This window comes from Meles meles, chromosome 4 (genome assembly GCF_922984935.1).
Source record: "Meles meles chromosome 4, mMelMel3.1 paternal haplotype, whole genome shotgun sequence".
Lineage (NCBI taxonomy): Eukaryota > Metazoa > Chordata > Mammalia > Carnivora > Mustelidae > Meles > Meles meles.
The window spans coordinates 37761486-37788569 of record NC_060069.1 but is presented as its reverse complement, the minus strand read 5'-3'; the positions used below and the strand labels follow the sequence as shown (position 1 = coordinate 37788569).

Sequence of the window (27084 nt, the reverse complement as noted above, 5' to 3'; positions counted from 1 at the left end):
TTTTTTACGTTTTTTTTCTTTTTTTTTAAACAAATAGTTTTGGAAGAATTGAACATCCTCAGGTTAAAAAAAATAAACCTTGACCTACACCTTATACTTTATACAAAAGTTAACTGAAATAATAAAGATTCAAATGTAAAACATTAAACTATAAAACTTTTAGAATAAAACATAGGACACAGTCTTCATAACTTCAACTTAGGTAAAGAGTTCTTAGACATGAAACCAAAGCATGATCCATAAAGGAAAATATTGATAAATTGGACTTCACTAAGATTTAAAATTTTGGTCTGCAAATAACACTATTAAAAGAATGAAATTGAAGCTACAGACTGGTAGAAAATATTTACAAATCATATATTTGACAAAAGAATTATATCCAAAAGATATAAAGAACTCTCAAACTCAACACTGTTGGGGCCAGACAGGAAGGGAAACTCTTCAAGATGGCGAATACCCCAAAATGGCCGAGGTTCCCATCATCACCTCCTCTTGGGATGCCAATGGATCAATGACCTGCTGACAGCTCGAGGCAGGCCCCTACACCTCTCCTTGTGGACTTCCCCAACTGAACCCAATACCCCTCAAACCCCAGAAAAGGAAGTAACTCTGACTGGTCGGATTACAATCCTTCCTTTGCATAGAGGAAGTAACTCTGACTGGTCGGATTACAATCCTTCCTTTGCATAGAGGAAGTAACTCTGACTGGTCGGATTACAATCCTTCCTTTGCATATGAGCCGACCAATAGGAAATAGTTCTGCTTTTCAACTTTATGTAAACCCCTGCCACCTTGTCTTGCGTGCGACTTCCCGGACTCACTGCCCTCTTTTGAGTCGTGGAACCTCCCCCGAGGATGCCCACAATAAAGATCTGTTCTCGGACCCTCGCTTGTCTTGGCGGTCTCATTTCCATTTAGTTATGGAGAAACCTAACAAACACTAAAAAAAAAAAAAAAAATTAATGAGCAAAAGACATGGACAGATATTTCATTGGTGATAATGTGCAGGTGGTAAATGAGCACAACAAAAGATATTCAACACAATTGATCACTAACCATTTTGTCTTTTTTTTAAGATTTTACTTGACAGATCACAAGTAGGCAGAGAGACAGGCAGGGGGTGGGGGGAAGCAGGCTCCCTGCTGAGCATAGAACCAGATGCAGGGTTTGATCCCAGGACTCTGAGACCAGGACTTGAGCCAAAGGCAGAGAGGATTAACTCACTGAGCCACACAGGTGCCATTAAACATATTTTAAAACTATGACGAGACTGATGAGGGAGGAGAAGTCTAGCTAAAGACAAAGCACAGGCGACACCCAGCAAACAGCTCCCCCTCCCCCACAGATGGGATCTGTGTAACGTTCTTCTAGGAAGCTCCCAACTATCTTAAAGTTAATGCTTTGCTAGAGGGAAAAATAACCTTAACTTGACAATGGCAAGGCCTCTCAGTAGGTCCTCCTTAGCATATGAAAGTTGTTTTGAAATCTCCCTCCTCCTTACCTCCCCCAACTCCAAAGTATAAGATCAGTCACCCCTCACAATCCTGGTGCAGCTGCCCTTCCTGCCCACAGGTTCTGTCCCTGTGCTTCAATAAAACCACTTTTTTGCAATACTTTAATGGCTGTTGCCTTGGAGCCCTGACGTTCTTTCCTACATCAAGATAACACTACACATCTATCAGAAAATGAAAACAGGTAATGCAATTCTGAGCTTTCCAGAATGTGGAGCAATTGAAACTCATTGGGGAATGTAAACTCTGGTGGGAATGTAAATCTTGAAAATAGTTTGGCCATTTGCAAAGTACAGTTTATTAAGTAGTCAACCACATACCCACTGTATAACTCAGCAATGCACCAGAGGTCATCCAGAGAACCGAAGACCTATGTTCACAAAATACCTGTACACAAATGTTTGTAGCAGCTCTGTTCATAATTGCCAAAAACTAAACAGCCCAAGTATCATTTAATTAGTGAATGAATAAACTACAGTATATGTATACAATGGAATACACTGCCAGCAATAAAAAGAAATTATTGATAAACACAACAACTTAAATGAGCCAGAAATGGATTATGTTGAGTGAAAGAAGATTGCATACTGTTGGTGAAGTTTTAGAATCTAGGTGAGGTTTGGTGGGGTGAGGTCTGGAGCCGATGACCAAGAAAGAATTCTTGCGACATCTTTGGTGCAAAATGGTGGTGTATTAAGGCACAGGGACAGGATCTGTGGGCAGGAAGAGCTACTGTTCCTGGGTTGTGAGGGGTGGCATGTTCTGTACGGTGGAGTTAGGGGGAGGTCCTAAGGAAAGGGGAGGTTTCAACAGAACTTTCATTTGCTAAAGAGGACCTATAAGATACCAGATACCAGAGGCCTTGCCATTGCCTAGGTAGTTTTGCCCTCTAGCAAGGTATTGACATTAAGATGGGTGGGAGATTCCTAAAGAAGGTCACAGATGCCTCACCCAGGAGTGGGGGTGAGGGAAGGTTGGAGGGTGTCAGCTTCTCCTTTGTCCTCAGCCAGCCTTCTGTTCCCTCATCACTGATCCCAGTAAGGACATTCTTGAAAAGATAAACTACAGGGATTGAAAAATAAAATCAATGGTTACCAGGAATTATGGTGGGAAGAGGTGACCAAGGAACAGCACCAGAGGTTTTTAATGTTACTTATCCTATTGGTGGTTACCTGAATCTACATATGTATGAAACTGATTGAACTCTACACCCCCCAAATTTCCTAAACATGAATCTTTTGAGGGTCAAAGTACATACATATATTTAGTTTGTTTGTTTGTTTTTTTAAGATTTTATTTATTTGAGAGATTGAGAGGAAACAAGAGATGGGTGAGGGGCAGAGCTAAGCAGGGAGCCCGATTTGGGACTTGATCTCAGGACTCTGGGATCATGACCTTTGCTGAAGCCACACTCTTTTTTTTTTTTTTAAAGATTATTTATTTATTTATTTAACAGAGATCACAAGTAGGCAGAGAGACTAGCGGAGAGAGAGGCGGAAGCAGGCTCCCTGCTGAGCAGAGAGCGGATGAGATCGTGACCTGAGCTGAAGGCAGAGGCTTCACCCACTGAGCCACCCAGGCGCCGCCTATATTTAGTCTCTTGAAACATTCCCATATTGGCTTTCAGAAGTGTTGCAATAATTTGCATCCCAATCAGCAGCACGTTAAGAGTGCCTGTGCACCTGCTCCCTCACTCGCCGTCACCAGGACCTACTATCATCTTTTCCAAGTTAACAGGTATAAATGATGTTAGGTTAGCTTTTTATTTTATTTATTTAAAGATTTTATTTATTTGACAGAGAGAGAGAGATCACAAGTAGGCAGAGAGGCAGGCAGAGAGAGAGGGGGAAGCAAGCTCCCCGCTGAGCAGAGAGCCCGATGTGGGGCTTGATCCCAGGACCCTGAGATCATGACCTGAGCCGAAGACAGAGGCTTTAACCCACTGATCCACCCAGGTGTCCCTAGGTGAGTTTTTTAAAAGAGAGAAACAGAGAGGGATGGGGAGAGGGAGCGAGAGGTTGTGTGAGTGTGTGTGTGTGTGTGTGTGTGTGTGTGTGTGTGTGTGTGTGTTAGCAATCAATCATTCAGGCTTAGTTTGTTTTGAGTTGAGTGTATCCATTTCAGGCTATATTGTTAAGTTCCTTTTTATATTATGAAATTCCTGTGCTTGTTCCTAAATAGGTATGGAATAAATCTGGTCAGTGTCATTCTATATTCAGGAATTCGGTAGATGATTTCTGCAGCTGGATATTTCCAACTGTGAGTGGGGAATAAAGGGCCCTATCAGGAACTCCTTAAATTTGTTATTCTTTCTCTCAGGATTTGCAGAGACCTGTGAAATACAACTTTCTCTCTCATTGTGGCTGCCTCAAAATTGCCATGTTAGGCCCTTGAAAATGTAAGATATAACTAATAGAAATGTCCAGGTGAAAGTAAGACCTGTTTCCTATGCAAATGATCACATGAATAAGGGCCACGAGTAATCAGTTGGGACCCCCAGACAAAATTTTAAAAATGACCTTTGTAAGTAGGCCTTGTCAGCCCTCTACCATGTTCCCTTGGACTCGAATACCATTTGTATGCATGTGATCCCCCAGGGTGCTCGCACTCCCAGTGGCTAGCACCTGCCCACAGGCTGCTGGGGCCTCTCTGCACATGGATAGCTGCTAGTGCCAGGGAACTTTTTTCTGGGAACAAAAAAAATTATATTTATCAACAAAATGATTAGAGTTTTTAAAATGGAACCCACTTGTTCTGGCGGCTAGTGAGCCCGGTAGAAAAAGGAAGAGATTATCCGGGGCCTATGAGTGTGTGTGTGTGTGTGTGTTTGGGGGGGTTCTGGTGTTATTGAGAAATAATTGACATTCATCAGTGTATCCTTCTACCATCTATGAAGGCTCCCACCATGTCCACATAAGGTGATAACCATGTCTCAGAGGAGCATATTGCTGAAGTTCGTACCCCATTGGCCAGAAGCTAGCTACATGGTGACATTTAAGTAAAATGGTAGCTGTCTGGGTAGGTATGTGTCCAGTTTATAACTGTGGTTCCACAGTTGTGAGGGAGAAGGGAAGGCAGTCCTTGGGATAGCTCCTAGCCTCTGCCACAGATATATTTTTGTGTTATCCATAGTTCTAGAGAGAGGAAAGATGGCCACCTGACAGGGTCATGTTTTCTGCTCTGGTTCTAGCTTATTCTCTTTTGTCTCATCCCCATTCAGACGCAGGTGGCAAATGATGAGCTCACCTGGGGAATAATCTTTAAGCAGGTCCTTTCCAGAAGTCTAGAGAATTTACTTGCGGTTCACATTTCACCTCCAAGTATAACATGTGGAGATCTCCACATTTCTTTGTGAAGAGCTCAAAACCTTGAATACCACAGTCTTGGATGGGATAACACATAAGTGGTTTTTTGTGGTTGTTGTTTTTTTTTTTTAAGATTTTATTTATTTATTTGACAGAGTAAGAGAGCACAGGTAAGCAGAGTGACACCAGAGGGAGAGGGAGAAGTGGGCTCCACACTAAGCAGGGAGCCTGATGCAGGGTTCCATCCCAGGACCCTGGGATCATGATCTGAGCCAAAGGCAGACGCTTAACCAACTGAATCACCCAGGCACCCTCAAAAGTGGTGATTTTTTAAAAGGATGTGCTCTTAGGAGAAAGAAGTAAGGAAGTGTGCGGGAAAGAGGTGGTAAAGAGAAGCAGTTCCAGAAAGAGTCAATTTCAGGCAAAGTCATAGCCTTGACTTGATCCCACAGAGGAGCTCTGGGGATCAAGTTATGCTTGGACTGGACACAAGGACCTGAGCTTCCATACTCCTGCATTAGGTCAGGTTTTGGCTACAGTTGCCTGAGGGATGAAAGCCTGGTGCCTGCAGGCAAAGCTGCACCTGTAGCTCCAGAAGTCTTCCCAAGAGAGTTCTACGCACAAGCATCTAGATGCTCATGGAGGGGCAAACAGAACAAGTGAAAGGGGTCTGAGGGGATCTGAGAAGAGCTCTAACAGTGTCTGCTACAGGTGAAGCTTGTCATTGAGCCCTGTAGCTGCTCTTAATGGTACTGCCTTCTTGGAAGGAGTGGCCTTCCAGCATCATGGGGGTGGGGCTCAAGCTTTGTGGCTGTTCCTAGAGTCTTTTTAGCCCCAGATCAGGCTCTTTCCTCTGGACCCTTCTTGTTTACTTGGAAGGTGTAATTTGGGATGGGTTCTTGAAAACCAGAGATCTGAAGGTTACAGAATGAAGATCACTTCATTCTCTTCCTTGGGGACAAAGAAAATGTCATGACATTGGAGCTCCCAACCCAGGCATATGGCACCAAACAAAGCGGGTGGTTGATGCAGCTTAAGTGATTCTCCCATGTGGCCGTTTCTAGGTACATCTTTTTAAATTGGTTGTGCTTAAATTAGCAGTGCGTTACTGTTAATATTCCTCTCTCGAAGCAGCCAGCACAGTTTCAATCAGGAGCCTGATTAATATGCAAAAAATGATTTGTTTTGATTTCAGTCTGGTATTTTTTTTTTCCTTTGCCAGGCAACTTCTTTATCAAATTCCTCTGCTTTTAAGGGATAAGAAGATGTCTTTTCTTAAAGTTAGAGGGCATGGTTTCCTTGAAATTGGAGTTGGAAGTCCTCTGCGGGACCTGGTCTGAAATCTCAACAGCGTAACTTTGTTAGCAGCATAAGCTCTCTTCACAATCTTCGGTGTACCTTCAGGTGCCCTCCGCTTCCTTACTATGTCATGTAAAGTCTTGTTCATTGGAAGGCACTACTGACATGGTTGTTCTATCAAAGTATAATATATTTTACTGCTTATGGTGTGAACCTTGGGCAAGTTACTTAACATCTCTAAATCTGTTTTTTTATCCTTAAGATAAAAGATAGTATCTACTCCTTGGGGTTTCATGCAGTTTTGTCTGTAAACCCTTATCCAAAAATTCTGATGCATTTCCAATTCAGAATTTTGGGGATTTTTAGAAAGGTAACTCAGCACATATATTATTTAATCCCCCCAGTGGAGTCTGGGGAAGCACCCTGTAATCAAAGACATTAATATTTCTGCAGCCAAAACTATGAATATTCACACCGAGTAGCCTAAAGACTAAAAATAGCCTCTCGTCAGTCCAGGGAAAGTTTGTAACTAAGTTACAAATAAATCTTTCTGTTTTCAGAGCTCTTAGGATTTGGGGATTGGGAACCAGAAGTTGTTGTCTTCTGATCAGAGGATCTCTGTGTCCATCCATCCATCCCTCCATCCATTTCCTACTGGTTCCAGAAAGGACTGAAAGCATTAACTGATGCATGTGGAAAGGCTGGTTCCTAGATGGTTCTGTTTTCCTCCCTGCTTGTGATGTGAGTGGGCTCTTTTGAATTTTCCATTCTTCTTTGACATTTTTTCATCCTAATTTGCCTTTTCCAGTGGTCTAATTTCAGGCATGACTCTACTCTTCTGATATAAACAGACGAGGAGATGGTTTAAAAACTTTTTTTTCTAGAGAGGAAAAAACAATAATGTAAGCACTTAATTAGTAGCCTCATGAAGCAACAAATGGAATTGTCCAGAAATTGGTAGGAAGTGCTAAGAAATCCTCCAGATGGCAAGTTTCAGGAAGTTCAGAACTAAATATACAACAAGTTTGTCAATAAACACAAAGGGCTGAAAGCCTGTGGCAAACCCTCAAAACTACCATCTCAAACTACCCTCAAAACTATGGTACCATCTCTGCTTCCCCAGTCCTCAATCAATCCCTGCTTAACTTGGCTATGGTAATGTTTAATTTTTACTTGTTCTGTCAAAATAAATAAAAAATAGTTATGGCACTAAACCCAGCAAGATTAACCTTCTACAAAATTTATTTTTGCCACATATCCTCCTGGAATTTCCTTGTGTAAATTTGTTAGGGTAAAATTTTGCCAGAGGGATGTTCAATCAGTGGTCTTGACCACTTCTGGGGCTGTTTTCTTCTTTTACTACATTTTTATATATCATAGTAGAAAATAATAGTTTGCATTTACTGAATGGTTACTCTATGCTAGAAATTTATTAGTACCAACATTTATAGCCCACAACTCCTGATCCAAGTCCCTAGGGCCAGGTGTGCTTTTTGGGTTTTAGAAAAGTAATGTGTGATAGATGCTGATTATACTGTTACATCCCAGTGGGGTTTGTGGCACTATCTCCTAAATCACACGCAAGTAATCTGTCTGTAGGAAAATGTGGGATAGTTCTGTGGGAAAATGAAAATTCCCACTAATTGGGATGAAGGTTTTTGCCACTAAATGATTTATGAGAAAACCCCAGTTTTCAGAGTACTTGGGATTTTGGAATTGCATTGGGTAGACTCGTGTTAACTCATTTAATCCTCAGGATGAACCCCTGAAAGGTCTGGCTGATCTTTAGGTCCCCGGAATGTCTTCCCTGATGGGAGTGCCTTTGTTTGCCTGGGGGCATTGGCCACCAGGCAGTCCAGCAATGTGATTTATGATAGGGACTTTGGGTCATGCTTTATCCATTCTGACTTCTGGAGGAACTGGGGACTAAAGGCATTAGCCAACCTCTAGAAGGGACTGAGGACTAAAGGTTAACCACATAATCAGTATTTTGTCGAGCCCCAGTAGGTACTCAGACATCAGAGTTTTGGGGGACCTTCCCTGACTGGTGCATTTTTACACATCATGGCTAAAGGAAGGTAAGGCCATTCAGGACTCCAAGGAAAGAGGACAACTGGAAGAGCTGCATTTGGATCCCTTCCCAGACTCAGTCCTGTGAATCTCTTCCTTAGGCTAATTTTAACTTGTATCTTTTCACTGTAATAAACTGTGAGTATAAAAGCTTTCAGTGAGTTCTGTGAATCTTACCAGCAAATTATTGAACCTGGGGATAGTTTGGGGAACTTTTCCAGCTTTCAGTTGGAGTCAGAAGCAAGGGAAGTCTTCTGTGGAGGATTGTACCCTCAAACTGAACAGCTGGTTAAACTCATTGCATCCCCATTTGCCAGTTGAGGAAACTGAGGCAAAGGAAATAAGTAACTTAAACTAGGCCACAATGTTTGTAAATGCAAGAGCCACTTCACACCTAGGCCATCTGGCTCCAGAACCAAACTTGTCCTTAACCACCATTTGACACTTGTACAAAGGTGGCAGAGGTCCATGGTAGAAGGGGGAGGCAGGGCCCAGCTTGTCAGGTGTGGTGCATGAACTGAATCCAGAATTAATGATGGGCAAGTGTAAATTCTGTTAAAAGTGAGTTATAAACCAGAGAGATTTTTAACATGATACTGTATCATGGAAGGGAATTAGGTTCACTTGAACAAAAGTAATTCTGACTCTAAAACAGAATAACAATTCTTTCTTTCTTCCTTCCTTCCTTCCTTTCTTTCTCTTTTTTTTTTGGTATATTTGACCTCCATCATCCATTTCACCCATCCCCCATCTCTGGCAACAATGAATCTGTTCTCTGTATCTATAGCTCATTTGTTTGTTTGTTTAGATTGCCCATCTAAGTGGGATCATACAGTATTTGTCTTTATCTGTCTGACTTACTTATCATAATACCCTGAAGTTCCATCCATGTTATTGCATATAGCAAGACTTTCTTCTTTTTTTATGGCTGAATAATATTTCATTGTGTAGGGGCCTACTTAGCCAGAGTGACTCCATCTCGGTTAAACAGCCATTTTGTTCTTTGTGCAGTAAAACTTAAACTGATCCTGCCCCCACCCCCCGAGAGGAACTTACTTAAAAGTAAGTCTGGGAAACCAGTAAAATATGGTCAACCAGTCCCTGATAACAGAGCCCAAATACAAGGATGAGTCAGGTCAGGTGGAGATAATAGAGCCCAGAATGCAAGGACAAGTCAGGCCAGGTGGAGACAATCTCATTGGCCAGGCTCAACCACATGGCCTTTGCTCTGTAAAAGCTAGTCTGTGGGGCGCCTGGGTGGCTCAGTGGGTTAAAGCCTCTGCCTTTGGCTCAGGTCATGATCCCAGTGTCCTGGGATCGAGCCCTGCATCGGGCTCTCTGCACCTCAGGGAGCCTGCTTCCTCCTCTCTGCCTGCCTCTCTGCCTGCCTCTCTGCCTGCTTGTGCTCTCTGTCTTCTCAAATAAATAAAATCTTTAAGGGGGGGGGGAAAAAAGGAAATTAGCCTAAAAAAAAAGCTAGTCTGTGAAGCTGGGGGTGGTCTCTCTCTCTCTCTCTCCATAAGAGACGGCCCCGGCTGGTCAGTTTGATTCTCAGTGCTCGCACGAAATAAAGCTTTGCTTGACCTTTGCTTTGTATCAGTCTCACTCCTTTGATCACAGACCCCCATCAGTTGTATATATGTGTATTGTTGTATTCGTTGTATTGTTGTATTTGTTGTATTATATTGTCGCATTTGTTGTATATATGTGTGTGTATATATATATATATGTGTATATATATGTATATATATCACATTTTCTTTATCCATTCATTAATCAGTGGACGCTTAGGTTGCTTTCATATCTTGACTATTGTAAATAATGCTGTCATGAACATGGGGATACATATTTATTTTGAGTTAATGTGTTTGTTTCCTTCAGATAAATACCCAGAAGTGGAATCACTGGATCATATGGTAGTTCTATTTTGAATTTTTATAGGAGCTTCCATACTGTTTTCCATTATGGCTGTACCAATTTACATTCCTACAAACAGAGCACAGGGGTTTCCTTTTCTCCATGTTCTCATCAATATTTACTATTTCTTCTTTTTTTGACATTGGGCATTTTAATAGGTGTGAGGTGATATCTCATTTTTATTTGCAACTTCCTGATGATTAGTGATGTTGAGCATCTTTTCATGTGTCTGTTGACCATCTCTATAGTTTCTTTGGAAAAATGTCTATTTAGATCTACTGCCCATTATTTAATTGGATTATTTGTGGTTTTTGCTATTGTATTGTATGAGTTCTCATTATATTGCAGGTATTAATCTCTTATCAGATATATGATTTGCAAATATTTTATCCCATTTTCGATAGATTCTTTAAAAGATTTTTTATTTATCTGAGAAAGAGAGAGACAGAGATAGCAATAGAGATAGCGAGAGAGGGGCGCCTGGGTGGCTCAGTGGGTTAAAGCCTCTGCCTTCAGCTCAGGTCATGATCCTGGGGTCCTGGGATCGAGCCCCACATTGGGCTCTCTGCTCTGTGGGGAGCCTGCTTCCTCCTCTCTCTCCCTGCCTGCCTCTCCGCCTACTTGTGATCTCTGCCTGTCAAATAAATAAATAAAATCTTTTAAAAAAGAGAGAAAGAGCGAGAGAGCAGGAGTGGGGAGGAGAGAGAGAGAGAAGCAGACTCCCTGCTGAGCAGGGAGCCCAGTGTGGGCTCAGTGCAGGGCTCAGTGGGAGGCTCAATCCTAGGACTTGATCCCAAGACTCCATTGCAGGGCTCTGGGATCATGACCTGAACTGAAGGAAAACACTTAACTGACTGAGCCACCCAGGCACCCTGGTTGGTTGCTTTTCATTTTGTTGATGGTTTCCTTTGCGTAAAAAAAAAGCTTTGTGTAAAAAGCTTTTTAGCTTAATGTAGTCTCACTTGTTTATTTTTGCTTGTGTTGCCTTTGCTTTTAGTGTCAAATCCAAAAAATCATTGACAAGACCTTGTCAAGGAGCTTACTGGTTTCAGATTTTACATTTAAATCTATAATCCATTTTCAGTTAATTTTTGTGTATGGTGTAAGATAGTAGTTTGTTTTCTTTTCTTTCCATTTTTTTTATGATTTCATTTATTTATTTGACACAGAGAGAGAGACTACAGGAAGGGGCAGTAGCAGGCAGAGGGAGAGGGATGAGCAGGCTTGTTGAGCAGGCTTCTGATGTGGGGCTCTATCCCAGGAGCCTGGGATCATGACCTGAGCTGAAGGCAGATGCTTAGCCACTGAGCCACCAAGGTGCCCTGATAGTAATTCAGTTTCATTCTTTTGCATGTGACTGTCCAGCTGTCCAAACACCATTTGTTGAAGAGACTATCCTTTCTCCATTATATATTCATGGCCTCTTTATTGTAAATTAACTGACCTTATATGTATGATTTTATTTCTGGGCTTTCTATTTTTTTTCATTGATTTATGTGTCTGTTTTTATGCCAATAGCATACTATTTTGATTACTATAGCTTTGTAGTATAGTTTGAAATCAGTGAGTTTGATATTTCCAGTTTTATTACTCTTTCTTAAGATTGCTTATCTGTTCAGGGTCTCTTGAGCTTCCATACAAATTTTAGGATTATTTGTTCTATTTCTGAGAAAAATGCTATTGGAATTTTGATAAAGGTTGTATTGAATCTATAGATTGTTTTGAGTAGTGCAGATATTTTCACAATATTGATTCTTCCAATCAATGAGCATGGAGTATCTTTCTATTGATATATATCTTCTTCGATTTCTTTCATCAGTGTCTTATAGTTTTTGGTGTGAAGGTCTTTTACCTCATTTAGGTATTATATTCTTTTTGATGCATTTGTAAGTGGGATTGTTTTCTTAATATATCTTTCTGATGGCTCGTTATTAGTATATAGAAACACAATAAATTCTTTTTAAGATTTTATTTATTTATTTGTCAGAGAGAGGAAGAGAGAGCGAGCGAGCGAGCAAAGGCAGACAGACTGACAGGCAGAGGCAGAGGGAGAAGCAGGCTCCCTGCCCATCAAGGAGCCCGATGTGGGACTCGATCCCAGGACGCTGCTTAACCAACTGCAAAGGCAGCTGCTTAACCAACTGAGCCACACAGCCATCCCAATACAATAAATTTTTGTCTATTGATTTTGTATCCTGCAACTTTACTGAATTGGTTGTTTAGTTCTAACAGTTTGTTGGTGGAGTCTTTAGGGTTTAGGGTTCGTAATGTCTCCTTTGAATAGTGACAATTTTACTTTGTCCTTTCTGATAAGGATGCCTTTTATTTCTTTTTCTTGCCTAATTGCTCTGGCTAAAACTTCCAATTGTATGTTGAATAAAAGTGGCAAGGGTGGGCATCTTTGTCTTGTTCCTGATCTTAGAGATAAAGCTTTTAGTTTTTCACCATTGAATGTGTTGTTAGCTGTGGCCTTGTCATAATGGCTTAGTTACTATGCTCAGGTACATTCTCTCTCTCTCTCTTTTTTTTTTTTTAGGATTTTATTTATTTATTTGACAGAGAGATCACAAGTAGGCAGAGAGACAGGCAGAGAGAGAGGGGGAAGCAGGCTCCCTGCTGAGCAGAGCCTGATACGGGGCTCGATCTGAGGACCCTGGGACCATGACCTGAGCTGAAGGTAAAGGCTCAACCCACTGAGACACCCAGGTGCCCCGTTACATTCTCTTTATAAGCACTCTAGTTTTTACCATAAATGGATGTTGAATTTTGTCAATTGCTTTTTTGCATTTATTAAGATGATCACATGATTTTTATCCTTCATTTTGTTACTGTGTATCACATTGACTAATTTACAGATGTTGAATCATCCTTGCATCCTTGCATGGAATAATATCAAATGATCATGGTTTATGATCCTTTTAATGTATCGTTGAATTCATTTTGCTAATATTTTGTTGAAGATTTTTGCATTTATGTTCATTAGGAATATTGACTTGTAGTTTTCTTGTGGTGTCCTTGTCTATTTTGGTATCAAGGTAACTCTGGCCTCATAAAATGAGTTAAAAAGTGTTCCCCCCCTTCTATTTTTTGGGGGAGAGTTTGAAAATGTTTGGTGTTAATTCTTTAAATGTTTGGTAGAATTCTTCAGTGGAACTGTCTGGTCCTAAATTTTTGTTTGTTTGGAAGTTTTTGATTATTGATTCAATTTCCTTACTAGTAATCCATCTGTTCATATTTGCTATTTCTTCATGATGCAGTCTGGGAAGATTGTTTTTAGGATTTTATCTACTTCTTCTAGATTGTTAAATTTTGAAATACAATTTTTCATAGTAGTCTCTTCTGATCCTTTGTATTCTTGTGGTATCAGTTATAATGTTTCCTCTTTCATTATTGATTTTGTTTATTTGACTCGTGTCTTTTTCTTGGTCAATCTAGCTAAAGCTTTTCTGTTTTATTTATCTTTTCAAAGGATCAACTCTTAGTTTCATTGACTTTTCCTATTTTCTTTTTAATCTCTATTTCATTTATTTCTACTCCAGTGTTTTATTCCCTCCTTCTACTAAGTTTGAGCATTGTTTTTTCTTCTTTTTTTAGTTCCTTAAGGTGTAAAGTTAGGTTGTTTACTTGAGATTTTACTTGTGTCTTGAGGGAGGTATTTATTACTATGAATTTCTTTTTTATTTTTTTTAAGATTTTTAAATTTATTCATTTGACAGAGATCACAAGTAGGCAGAGAAGCAGGCAGAGAGAGGAGGAAGCAGGTTCCTCATTGAGCAGAGAGCCTGATGTGAGGCTTGATCCCAGGACCCTGGGATCACGACCTGAGCCAAAGGCAGAGGCTTTAACCCACTGAGCCACCCAGGTGCCCTATAACTATGAATTTCTTAAAACTTCTTTTGCTATGTGAGTTTTGCTATATTGTGTTTCCATTTTCATTTTTCTTGAGATTTTTTTAAATTTCTCTTTTGATTTCTCTGACTTATTTGTTGTTCACAAAGATGTTGTTTAATCTCCACATATTTGTGAATTTTTCAGTTTTCTTCTTGTAATTGGTTTCTAGTTTCATACCACATAGTTGAAATGATAGGATTTCAGTCTTCTTAAATTATTGAGTTGTTTTGTGGCTTAACATATGGTCTATCTTAGAGAATGTTTTATGCGAACTTGAGAAGAATGTGTGTTCTATTGCTTTTTGAATGGGATGTTCTGTATATATCTGTTAAGTCCATCTTGTCTAAAGTGTCATTTAAGGCTAATATTTTCTTATTGATTTTCTCTCTGGATGGTCTTTCTGATTTAAGTGGTGTAGTAAAGTCCCCTTTTGTATTGTCCCCTATACTGTAATGCTATTTCTCCCTTTAGCTCTGTTAATTTGCTTTGTATATATAGATGCTCCTATGTTGGATGCATAAATATCTACAAATTTTATATCCTCTTGTTGGGTTGACCTCTTTATCATTTTGTAATACCCCTCTTTGTCTCTTATTACAGTCTTTGTTTCACATTCTATTTTGTCTGAAATAAGTATAGCCACCCCAACCTTCTTTTTGTTTCCATTTTCATGGAATATTTTTTCCCATACCTTCACGTGCAGTCTGTGTGTGTGTCTTTACATCTGAAATAAGTCTCTTCTAAGCAATATTTAGATGGGTCTGATTTTTTTTAATCCATAGAATAGTAGTTCTTTATGCTTATATCATGATTTTTAAAACATAATGGCATTTATAATTTTATTTCATCCTCACATCATTCCAAAACATACAGGCAATAGAGTTGAGAAAACATAGATGTTAGAGCCTGACGGATATTGAGCTATTTGCTTGCTGAATAATGGGATTTGTTACTCACACTCTCTGAACCTCAGCTTTCTCAACTATAAAATGGGGATAGTGATGGCAACTCTCCTAGAGGGATGGGTGTGGCCTTGGTGGGTGTGAAAATCACCTGAAATATCATCACAGCTATTTATTTAGTGATAATATAATTATTCTACAGATGAGAAGAGCAAGTCAGAGATGTTAGGTGGCTTCCAAAGTTCATATACTTCTGCGAGGCAGGAATCAGATTTTGTTCAAGTCCCATACATAGACTTTTGCAAGATAAGGGTAGAAAAGGCCTTTAAGACCACCTGGGTGTAAGTTTTTCAAATTTTTATTTTAAGTTTCAGTGAAAATCCTGGAAAACCCTAGAATGAGAATCAGATAAAGGTGAGTTTACTCTAGTTGAGGTGGTCCTGGCCTCTTCTCCCCTTTTAGACTCACAGTAACCTCTAAACATTTTTTGGTAACCTCCTAGGGTTCCTTGGAACACTGTTTGGGAATCTCTGGTCCAGCCCCACCTCTCCTTTACAATTAGGTTGCTGGGATTCAGAGAGATCATATTACTTGCCTAAGGTCATATAGCTGGTCTCCAGCAGAGGTGAGACTTAAGTCTTGTTGACAGAATCCACGCTTAGTGCTCTCCCTTTTCTACTTCACCACCTCTGTGGGGCAAGGACACCTGACCCCACATGAGACTGTGCCATCTAGTGACATTAAAAGGTTGCCCTCCATCCCAGGAATCATATGTGGGACTTTAGCCTTATTCACATTCCCTAGTGCTCTCTTTTGCAGTTTGCACTTTGAAGGCTGAAAATATGGAGCTTCATTTCCAGTTAATCTTCCAACTGGGTTCCTGTCAGGCTTCGCTGCTGTAAGACAGTTATAAGAAGCTGGAAATCAGAAGGGGTAGAAGCCACCCTACTTCTGGTTTTGGAGCTGTGAACAACTGAGAATGACTTTGAAGATTTTAGCAGCATTTGTGTTCCTGGGAGCAACACTCATGGAAACTATTCTATGTGGTCTTGTGGTAATCTCATTTTATACCTCATGGCATTTAAATCATTCTTTTTTTTTAAGTTTTTTATTTATTTATTTGACAGAGAGAGATCACAAGTAGGCAGAGAGGCAGGCAGAGAGAAAGGAAGGGAAGCAGGCTCCCTGCTGAGCAGAGAGCCCGATGTGGGGCTCGATCCCAGGACCCTGAGATCATGACCCGAGCCGAAGGCAGAGGCTTTAACCCACTGAGCCACCCAGGCGCCCCCCTCATGGCATTTAAAGAAGGCTTTTGAAAGTATCAGCTACTTCCCCCGGCTAAGAAGAACCAGGGGAATATTTACACCATTTAATGATTTCACAGCCAGGAAGGGAGAATACAGATATATTTTTTTCCTGTATTACATCTCCTTCGCCTACTTCTGATTTCAGCACCATGGCTCTGGACAGCTCCATGCCAACTAATAATGTTCTGAAAGCTTTGTGTCACTTTAGGTCCTCCTAGAGGCTGATGCCAAAGCAGGGTTAGATGAACAAAAGGTTTATAAGGGGAAAATTCTGTGAAGCATAAAGGGGAAGAAGCAAAAGTAGGCAGGGAGTTCCTCAGACTAGAGTATAGTTCTGGGCAATCTTGGCCAGGGCAATGAGAAGTTCATGTACAGAGATTGCCTTTTAGAGGACTCCTGCTCTGGGTAAGAATGACCTGGTTCCAGTGGCCCTGTCGTACTTTTGTTGGATGGAAGCAACCAGGGACAGCATGGCTTTGGGGTAAGTGTTGTGGTAGATATGAGGATGCAATAGCAGATGACTTGCATCAGGTTCATTAAAGGATATCTGAGCAGTGAACCTGTGTATGCCATGAATGGTCCCCACAGCTGCTTTCTGCTTTTTTGCCCTTGAGGTTTCTCCAAACCTGGTGAGGTCCATGGAACTTTTACTTTCTCAGAAGTGCAAGGGAGCTCATGCTTCTAGGGGACGGGGACTTAGGAATAATTGTGCAGCTTTTACTCACACTGGCAGTGTTTTCCAAACCTTTAAAACCCATGCAGCTATTTATTAACCACCAAACTTCTCAGGATCTGCCACCTGTCCCAGGAGTCAGTTTACTTAAGACTTATCAATTTGGGGGTCACTACTTTGTTTCCTACATATGACATATTTTACTGAACTTTTCTTTCTATACTTATATTCTAAAAAAGCAGTAATGCTCTGGCTTCATGTGAAATTATATCACAATGTTTTCATACTAGTTGTCTTCCTCCTGGAGATCATTCTTCCACTTGAGAGTTCATCTTGAGAATTGCTACATCAGAAATATGGTGACAAGAATGAATTTTCTCCCCTTTATCCCCTTCCTTCTTTCCCTTGGTCTTACTGGCAATACAGCAAAGAAGTAAATAATTCTATTAGCCTGAGACTCTGTAGCGCCCTCTGCTGGTGCCCAGGTCCCCTTGCTCTTAACCACCCTCCCATCAGATTTCCAGCTGCCTGCATCTACATTTTGTCACCTGAGGACTTAACTTAGTCTGGTGGCAGAAGACATTTTTCCTAACCATGGGCAGGCCCGAGGCTCCAGGAAATTAACAGCCCCTAGGAGTAGGACTCAAGTAACAGATACTCCGTTTCTTTCAAATGTTTTTTCTACACCAGCACCCATAGTGTCTCTGGGGGTGGCATTAAGCTCTGGTGGCCTCCAGGAGTAAACTAGCTCAGTAAAGAACCCTTCCATGTCCTACTTCTTCATTCCCTTAGCCAGTGAAACAGTGATGCAGTGTTCCCGGACACCCATCTCATGAGAACTGATGGAAACATGGTAGAAAAGTTAAAGTAATGTGCTCAAATCTTCTAATTATAAGAATGACTCCTTCCTGGAAAGGGGCTGGACCTATGCCTCCTTTGGGACTGAGCAGGCCTAATGAGAGGTTATCCTCCATGTCTGTGTGACTCTATGACTCCCTCCATATCTGTGACAGAGTTGGATGATGAGGACAGAAATGTATTTCTGTCTAACTCCTTCTAACTAGAATTTCAGGACTTCCTAACTTCCTTCCCTGCCTTTTAGTTAAATCTGCAACATAGTCTAAAACAGGCATAAACTTTTGTCCCCTAGAATCTCTCTCAAGATCCAGTGTGAAGGAGCAAGTTTTGCTTAGGTGCCTGTAGGTAACAAATAGATTAGCCTCTCTGGGTGGTGGTAGGCTAGGCTGGGTCTTCTGAAAGGTGATCACTGTATCACTATGTGCCTGTCTGAAATTTTTGAAAAATTTCTTCTATTAGTAGCTATTTTGATGCTGATATATATATATATATTTTTTTTTTTTCTAAGTCTTGATCCAAATGGAGATAATTGAGTGTCAAACAAGAAGCCTGGGAAGTGTGCAGGTGGAATATTTCCGAGCAGAATTAACAAGAATCTTGGATGGAGGTGGAGATGCTGCCCTTCTGATGCCAGGAAGCCCCCAAGGACTTCTCTCTGCGGGATATGTACCTGCCATGTCTATACCAAACACTTCCAAGGGGGAGCCTGAGTGTTTTTTCTGTTACTGTTTGATATAATAAATTTCATCTTTAGGAAATGGGCATGATAGGAACCTCATAGTCCTAGGATATCTATAAATAATCATGGATTTTAAAAAGTCATATTCATGCAGTAGAATAGAATAGAAATGAACAAACTGGTTCATTTGTGGGCTTTCAATCCTTGAAGGACATCATTCTTTGTGAAGCATCAGATTTTCAAGCTGTTTGTTTGCCTTTGACGGGCAAAGAGGCAGCATTCTCTGATCCTCTGAACGTCTCTGAGAGCTTAGGGCAGAGGTAGACATGGGGGTGTTCTGGGGACACCTCTCTTTGAGAAACTATGATTTAAAGGAACAAAGTGACAGTCCAAATATGACCTTTATTGGAATGACCAGCGTCCCAGCTTAAAAAAAGAATCTCAAAGCCTAAAATCAGCCTCCTGGAGTGGGACTAAGGAGCTGCATTTAAAAAGCTCCTCCCTTCCCAGTGGCTCTCATCTAAATGAAAGTTTGAGGCTCTCTGCTCTAAATAGGAGAGGGTGCTGTGGGTGGACGAGAAAACCTCTTTTTAATTTTCTGATTCAAATATCCTGTCACATGTGTTCTGATTTCTCTCTCTCTCTCCCTTTTTTCTTTTCCAAAAACACAAAGCAGCCTGTGGAATTAGAGGACACAAAAGCCAACAGCTTAAATAAAATCGAGGGGTTTTATATTAGAGGTCAGGAAATGTGACTCCTATTTAACATGTTGGCAGGGGTGTGGCCTCGGTTCTATTTTTCTAAGATATGGAAACATTATGGAGTAGAATTTAAAAAGCGTATGAAAGTTGCAGCTGAAAGCAGGATTCAAAAGTAACCTGAAGGGGGCGCCTGGGTGGCTCAGTGGGTTAAAGCCTCTGCCTTCCGCTCAGGTCATGATCCCAGGGTCCTGGGATCGAGCCCCGCATCAGGGTCTCTGCTCAGCAGGGAGCCTGCTTCCCTCTCTCTCTCTGCCTGCCTCTCTGCCTACTTGTGATTTCTGTCTGTCAAATAAATAAAATCTTTAAAAAAAAAAAAAAAAAAGTAACCTGAAGGCTGGGGGAAGTGTGTGGGGAAGGAATGGCTGGCTTCCAGCTCTCCCCTGGACAGCCAGGTCCATGCCTGCCCTGCTCCTCGGGCTCAGGTGCCTGCTGCGAGGGAGAGCAGCAGGACATGTGTGTTCCCCATACAGCTCTATTTCAGGTAGCGGAGGTTAAGTTAGACTGAGGAAGCCCAGAGGCTCTCCTGTATGGGGGCAGGTTTCTCTTTGGGCAGCAATAGGTGCCATGAGCCTGCAGGGTAACAGAAGAGATCACCAACTGCCAGTTTTGTCTGACGCCTGATCTACTCCACCCAACTTCTCCTTTGGGCTATAGGGGGATTCTATTAGAAAAACCAATATAGAAGGCAAAGTCTTTCTCGGGGATCCATGTGAGGATCAAGAACTTGGTGGATGATCACTACAGCCAAACCGGATCCCAGATTGGGGGCTTTCTAGTTCAGGGAATGTACAGCCCCAAAATGTACAAAGTAAACCTGCAGCCAAACACGCCACGGCAGCCCCCCAATATGTATGATACATAACAAGAGATGTGAGATGTCATTACAGTGTTCCCTGTACTCAGAGTAGGCGTGCATCCTCAGTCACGATTCCCTGAACCATATGAGGTGGTGCCTTACTTTGGGTTCTCTCCAAAGCAGACCCCAAGACAAAGACTCAGGTGCTTTATTTGGGAGGTGGTCTCGGGAAGCATGGTGGTAGTGTGGGGGAATGAGAAGAAAAATGGATGTGGTGGGCATGAATGTGCAGCTTACATAGTGGGCACCTAGGGCTCTAGCCCTGTGAGGACTCTTTGAAAGAATCTCTGCCAGCCGCATCCTCACGGGTTGAGGCTGCTTTTGGAGCCTTAACTCTTGGACAGTGGTGGCCTGCACCAAGTGTTGAGCTGAGCTCGTTGCTGTGGCTGGGGGATGCTGTCAGGAGGAAAGCCATGGACTTTGTGAAATCATCCCTAGGCAGCCTCCTGAGGAAGCCAAGCAGCTATGAGTGGGACACTGAGCATTGGCTACAGGTACACATCACATCCATTTAAAAGTTGGAAAAACAGAGACTTTAAGAAAGTCATGGTCCTGCTGTAGTCCTAAACCTTCTCATACTTCTGTGGCATTCCTGGTGGCTACACCCACCAGCAGGAGCCATCCCACAAGAGCCCCTATCTGCCCCATAGAGCTGGAGCCTAGAAGGGCATTGACTTCAGCATCCCACACTTCTCATCCAGGACAAATGTCTCACCTGCCTCAAAATACAGTAGCACCTTTTCAACGGTACCTCCTGGGCCATTCCTCCCTCCTCGGGGTCTCAGAATAGAATGGTAGATGTGGACCATGTGGAGGGGTCATGATGGCTGCCAAACCAGGCCTGGGCAGTGAAGAGACCATAATGAGAGTGGACAAAGAGCTGAGACCAACAGATGAGTGGCCACAGCCCTTAACACCCTCCAGCTCGATCATCACTCACAAAGCCAGAATCCGTCCCTCCCTGCTTCCAAATGCACTTCCAACATCTGCTCATCGGCCGCCATCTTCCTGGGCCAGGCAGTCCACGGTGGTTACTTTCGCAGCATGATGGGGATAGAAAAACGCTTACTGAGAAGTCAGACAGATCTGGGTTCAGGATGAGGCTCCATGGCGTGGCAGCGACTTCAGCGGTTATTTAGTTACTCTACGCTCACTGATGGGAAACTGGAGTTTGTCAGGTCACTGTGAAGGTCGAATGAGCCAGGCACGCTCATATATATTAAGTGTTCAATCAGTGTGAGCTGTTGTTTTAATTGTAATCACTACTGAATTGCGTGGGGGAGGGAAAAGCATAGTATCATTTGCCTTTGTTGGTGCTTCTCAAGGGTGGCCCCCACCCCCCCATATTAAAGTTAACAATTATGAAGTACACTAATTACTGCACTGAACCAGCACAGCTGCATGGCCTCTGACCAGTGCCCGGCAGGTCTGGTCAGGACACCTGGGTCCTCCGTGTCTCTGAGGGCCTCAGTTGTTACCATTGCCAGCTGGGATTGAGGCTCACGGGAGGTAAAGAAACCAATAAAGGTGTGCGGAAGCTGAAATGCACCGGGGTCAGGGAGGCATGCAGGTAGAGGCTGCTGCAGAATGGGCTCTCCCTCTGGTTCTTAAAAGCCAACTCCGTTCCCAGGGTTTCCTTTTCTCCCTGGGGGTGCTCTCCAGGTGGCACAGCACGCCCTGCCTTCCCAGCCCCCATTCTTCTGCCCCAGAGGCTGTGTGCGGGCCCTGTGGACTCCCTGCAGCCCAAGCAGACTCTGGAAAATGAGCAGGGCTGGGCGCTGGTTCCCCTGCCTGTGTCCCCCGCCCCCCCCCCCACCCGTGCCCGTGGCCCGTTCTTAGCACCCGTCTTGACTGGTGAAGTAGGTCACTCCAGGGGAACTTCTGACCTTCTAGGAGGAGTTATAGCCCGTCGGCAGATCATCGCACTCGTCACAGGCCTTTAAACCTCTTCACTGATTGCAAAGTGAAAGTCCTGGAGGACTCAGGCAGGGGTCGGAGCATGAGCTCAGACACAGGAGCTGGGGTGGCCTTCTCTTTCCCAGGAGCTGCCGCTGGCTGCTTGAGTCCCAGAGCTGCACTGCATTCTCACGGGGCTTCTCTCTCTCCCTTCCCAAGGGTATTTTCTGTGTGACTTAGAATAAGTATTGGGTCATGTGGATGTTACCATGGCAACCGGTGTTTTAAATAAAAATAGTTCTACACCCCCGGTAGTCTGTCAGTGTGAAATACGCCTATAGGCAGTGAAAGGCTGTTGGCATCTGCATCCCTTCTATTCCCAGAAGCAGCCTCCTGGGTTCCCCCAGGCCCAGAGGGCAGAACCTGCAGCTCTGTACACAGAGGCGGGTCTCCTGGGTGGTTTAGGGGACAAGGCGGTAGCTTTTGCACTTGGATTTCCCCTGCTGGTGGGGGGCTCTGCCTGATGCTTCCTTCCCTCGCCTCCACCAGCAGCGGAGGGGTGCTGCTGTTCTCGAAGTCTTTCTGGAGAGAAATGAACAGATTCAAAGATGGGCTTTCTCTTGAGGTCTGCTTCTAGGGGAATATAAACTAAGACAAGGTTTTATGTGCAAGTAATTTGGGGGGAGGTGATCTAAGGAATCAGTGGTAGAATGGGGAAGTGAGGTAGGGAAGAGGAAGCAGCTGGTGAGGTTTCAGAAATGACCTCTGCAGACAAGGGGAGTTCAGGACAAGGGGTTGTTCCCTGAGGAACTTTGGGAGACCTTGTTACCCTCCCAAGGGGCAAAGACGGTGGTGGATTTGTGCTGCAAATCTTCCTCTGTCTTTGGGTGAGTGCTCCTTCCAGAGGCTTTATCTCTACACTTGCAGCTTGACCTGTGAGCAGTCAAAACAAAAACAAAGCCCCACAAGTCCTTGGGCTGAGAATGACAGGTGTTGGCAGGCAGCAGCCTTCCACATTTGAAGGTGAATCCCTACCTCGGGTCGTGGTCTCAGGGTCCTGGGATCCAGTCCCACATCGGGCTCTCTGCTCGGCAGGGAGCCTGCTTCTCTCTCACTCTCTCTGCCTGCCTCTCTGCCTACTTGTGATCTCTCTCTGTCAAATAAATAAATTAAAAAAAATCTTAAAAAAAATAAAAAAGAAATAAAAAAAAAAGAAAATGGACAGGCACATCCTCATCTGCTGGGGGCCTCCTGGCCCAACTGTAAGCCTTCTTGCATGTTAATGAATATCCCTAACTCTCAAAAGTACTTTAGGGTTGGGATAAGGAGCTTAATCTGAAAAGTTGGAGCACGGTGAAATAGCTTTTAAAGATCTTAATAAATTCTGAAACCTTTGAAAGGTTGCCAAAATTCCCGAAAGCCTAAGGATGCAATTGGTGCTGTCAGGAATGTATTGCATCAGGGTGAGGAGTGGAGGGAGGGATTAGGGAAGGGCTGCTTTTCTTTTGGAGGCAAGGGAGGCAGTTTAACGCCCAAGCAGGTGTTTTTGAAATAGTTTGAGTAGGTTCCTCTTGACTGCACATCTGATACTTTTAGAAAGATGAAAATGTTAAGATCAGGTACAATGATATTGAGCCCAAGAAACTCAAAACACTTAGGTGGTTGGGCAGGAGTGAGGAGGTGGAGATATATTAGCAATGTGTTGCTTTTGAGCTTTTGGTATGATTTGGGGCAGTGTGGGCATTGCTTCTTCTGTTTGGTTCTATCAAAACTAACAGCCATCTGGTAGACCCATTCACCTCCTGATGACACCTTGGTCTTGCTTTGGATGAATGTCAGTGGTTCTGTTCATCGGTTAAAAAAAAAAGAGTTGAGGGGCGCCTGGGTGGCTCAGTGGGTTAATCCTTTGCCTTCAGCTCAGGTCATGATCTCAGGGTCCTAGGATAGAGTCCCACATCCGGCTCTCTGCTTCCCCCTCTCAACCCCCACCCCCCGCCTGCCTCTCTGCCTGCTTGTGATCTCTGTCTCTGTCAAATAAATAAATAAATAAATAAAATCTTTAAAAAGAAAAGAAAAATAAAATGACGCATTGGAAAATATCTTTTAAAAAAAACGTTGATTTGCAAGGTGCTCCCCCACCTCCTGTGTCAATTAGACACATTTTCCCTGGAATTTGAACCCTAAGTAGGGTGTTACGAGGACTAAAATTTGACTGGAGCTTATTGATGTCAACAGTGGTGTCCTGAAAGAAAAAAAAAAAGAGCTCATAATTCTAGGAAATTGTGAGCTATTGGGTCCCAATCCTTTTGAAGCCTGGTTCTTAATGGCTTTTCCTTAAATAACTGAGTATTCCATGGCATTCCAATAAGTTCTTGTTCCTTTTCCTATTGAATTAACTAAGGTCTATTTCTGCTGTTTGCAGTGGAAGGGCCGTGAGTGATCCTTAATTTTTTGGAGGGATTCCCCTGGGGATTAAAAGACTAGAGACCCTCAGATGGAAACCTATGAAAACCTCTCTGTGTCGCTGCTATTTTGTGTAATAGGTCTATTCAGAAATAAGGGAGGAAGGGAAAGATGCCTTAGCATCATTTTTTGAGAGGACCCACCTGAGAGGGAAGTAGGAATGAGAGAGGTTTGGGGGGTGTGGGTGGGGATAGTGGAGGGGCAATGCCAGGGAAGGGTAAAAAGGGGAGGAAGCAGAATTGGGCAGGAGAACTTCCAACTGCCATATAGGTCTGATGTAGTCTCAGCTGGTCTAGTGGGGAGCTCCTGAACAAAGATTCCCCTCAGAGAAATTCCAGGTTGCAAGGAAAGGGCTGGCCTCGGGACTCTGCTGTGCTCAGTCACAGGCTGGGGGCTGCCTGAGCAGAGGCTGGCTTGGAGACTGAGGCACAGCTGAAACTGCAGCTCGCTGTGCTCCTTACCACGGAGCAGCAAGTTCTTTCTGGAAGCCGAGCTGAGCAGTACCTCTCCACAGCTGCCTCAGAAACAGAAGCTGGCTACCTTCTGCTGACACACTGTGGGCCAGGCACTTCTCCCATGTTATCTGCCTTGGGCCTTTCACCAATCCTGTGAGACTGGTGTTACGTCCACTCCCACAGTTGATGACCTAGCCCGTTATTTACCCTGAGATGGCCCTGCTTGTGAGAGGCAGGCAGAGCTGCGATTTGAACCCAGGTCTGTGCAGCTTGAACATTCCCGGTTCCATTTCTGTGGGGGTGGTCATTACTCTAGCTGTTACCATCCCCGCGACAAGGACGTGGGCTCTGCAGCTGCAGTGGCTGCGCATTGTCCCCGAAGAATACATTCTATCTGGGTAGCATGTATGTTTAGGCACCCAAGTATATCTTGAGTTCAAAACACAGCTGTTGATATCCTTGTGCCTAGTTTGAGTCCCCTTGAAGGCAGCTGCTAAGACAAGGGGTTTATTTGAGAGGAGATCTCAGGGAGCAGGAGCTGATGGGAGGAGTAAGGGAGAGGAGGAGTATGAGCCAATAAAGGGGCATCAGTGAGTCGGTCAACATGTCCTCGAACCTGCTGGGGACAGTCTGAAGAAACTGTGCAGAATGTTGGGACCATTCTGACTTCTCTTCCTCACTGGTGGAACACAGCCACGGGGCACTGTCTCCCTGCTGATCCTGGCCGATGTGGTCTGTGCAGAGGCTGAGCGAGCTCGGGGGACCCCAGGAAGAGCCTCAGGTACAGAACTGAAGTGGGAATGCAGTCAGCATGCAGGGAACTGCTCGTTATGACCACGGGAGCCAGAGTCCACCTGGCTATTGTGTGGGTGTCCACAGCATCTGCCACACCAAGTACTCATGGCTTGGAAAGAATCTGCCTCCACTTTCTCGGTATCTGATACCTGTGGTTCAGAATGCCAAAGAGGCAGCAAAAATCCCCCCACCTGTGGGGCATCAGACTAGTCCGCTCAGGCTGCCATAGCAAAGTGCCGAGCACTGGGGACCTTGAACCACAGAGTGTTACTTCTTACAGTTCTGGAGCCTGGAAGCCCCCAAGATCAAGGGGATGACAGGTTTGGTTTCTTCTGGGGCCTTTTAAATTGGCTTATGGATGGCCAACTTCTTGCTGTGTCCTCACATCATCCTTCTCCTGTGCATACTCAGGGAGAGAGAGATCTGGTATCTCCTCTTCCTCTTCCAATAAGGACACCAGTCCTTTCAGGTCAAGGCCCCACCCTTAGGACCTCATCTAACTGCAGTTAGCTCCTTAAAGGACCTATCTCCAAGTATAGTCACATTCTAAGGCACTGGAGGTTAGGGTTTCAACATGCGAACTTTAAGGGAGACAATTCAGTTCCTAACAGGCATGATGGCTGGCAAGAGGATCTGGACCTGAGCCCTCTTTCCCCCATTTTACGGGCCCCAGAGACAAGGACGTGAGCAGCTTAGGGTCCCACAGTTTGAATGGCACTGTGATGCTGTGACAGAAGCAAATCTGTCTTGCCAGGGTGACTCTCTGACCTTGAACTGCTCATACCCACAACCTACTGGGCGTTGTGCCCCCAAGGCCTCTCTTGAGAACGCTTGGCCCCTCTTCCTGCCTCCCAAGGCCCTTCAGACTCTCCTGTATCCCAGTGCTTCCCTCTACCCCACAGGTGCTCCAGGAGGTGGCTTGATGCAGTGTCCAGGCCTGGGTTCCAGGGCTGGCTGAGCTGTGGGACCGTAGTGCAAGTCATTCCTTTGTCCTGTCAGCTGAGAAAAGAGGGGACTGGGTCAGGTTACTGTCCCTGTTGCCTCAGTCTTTTTGTCAGTGTTGGTGAAAAACTGGTGGAGAAAGGGGCATTGGAATCTGCTGGGGTGTGTGGGGAGATACATTGGAACCATCTGTCCAGGCCAAGGCTCTTTGGTAGGTTATCTCAAAGCTCTCAAGATGGTGCACGTCCAAGATTATTCCCTTATGATACCGTCTGGGAAGGGGAAGTGCTGAACAAAGACTTAGCTCCAAGGAGAGTCACCCTGTGCCCTTATAAACATCACAAGGGCCAACATGAAGGGGCTGAGTAAACAAACAATGGTACCTAATTTAATGGGACACAGAGACAGAAAATGTGATTCTGTAAAGAATATTTAATGATTTGGAAAGATTTTTCACCATATCAAGTGAAAAGGCTAATTACAAGACACCCCATAGTGTGGTTT

At 43.6% G+C, this 27084-nt stretch overlaps 1 pseudogene; it reads right to left on the bottom strand.

Annotated features, from left to right (window-relative positions):
• The window catches only part of LOC123940669, a 60842-nt pseudogene extending 35628 nt beyond the window's left edge, over positions 1-25214 (bottom strand).
• Positions 25215-27084: the final 1870 nt, after the last annotated feature.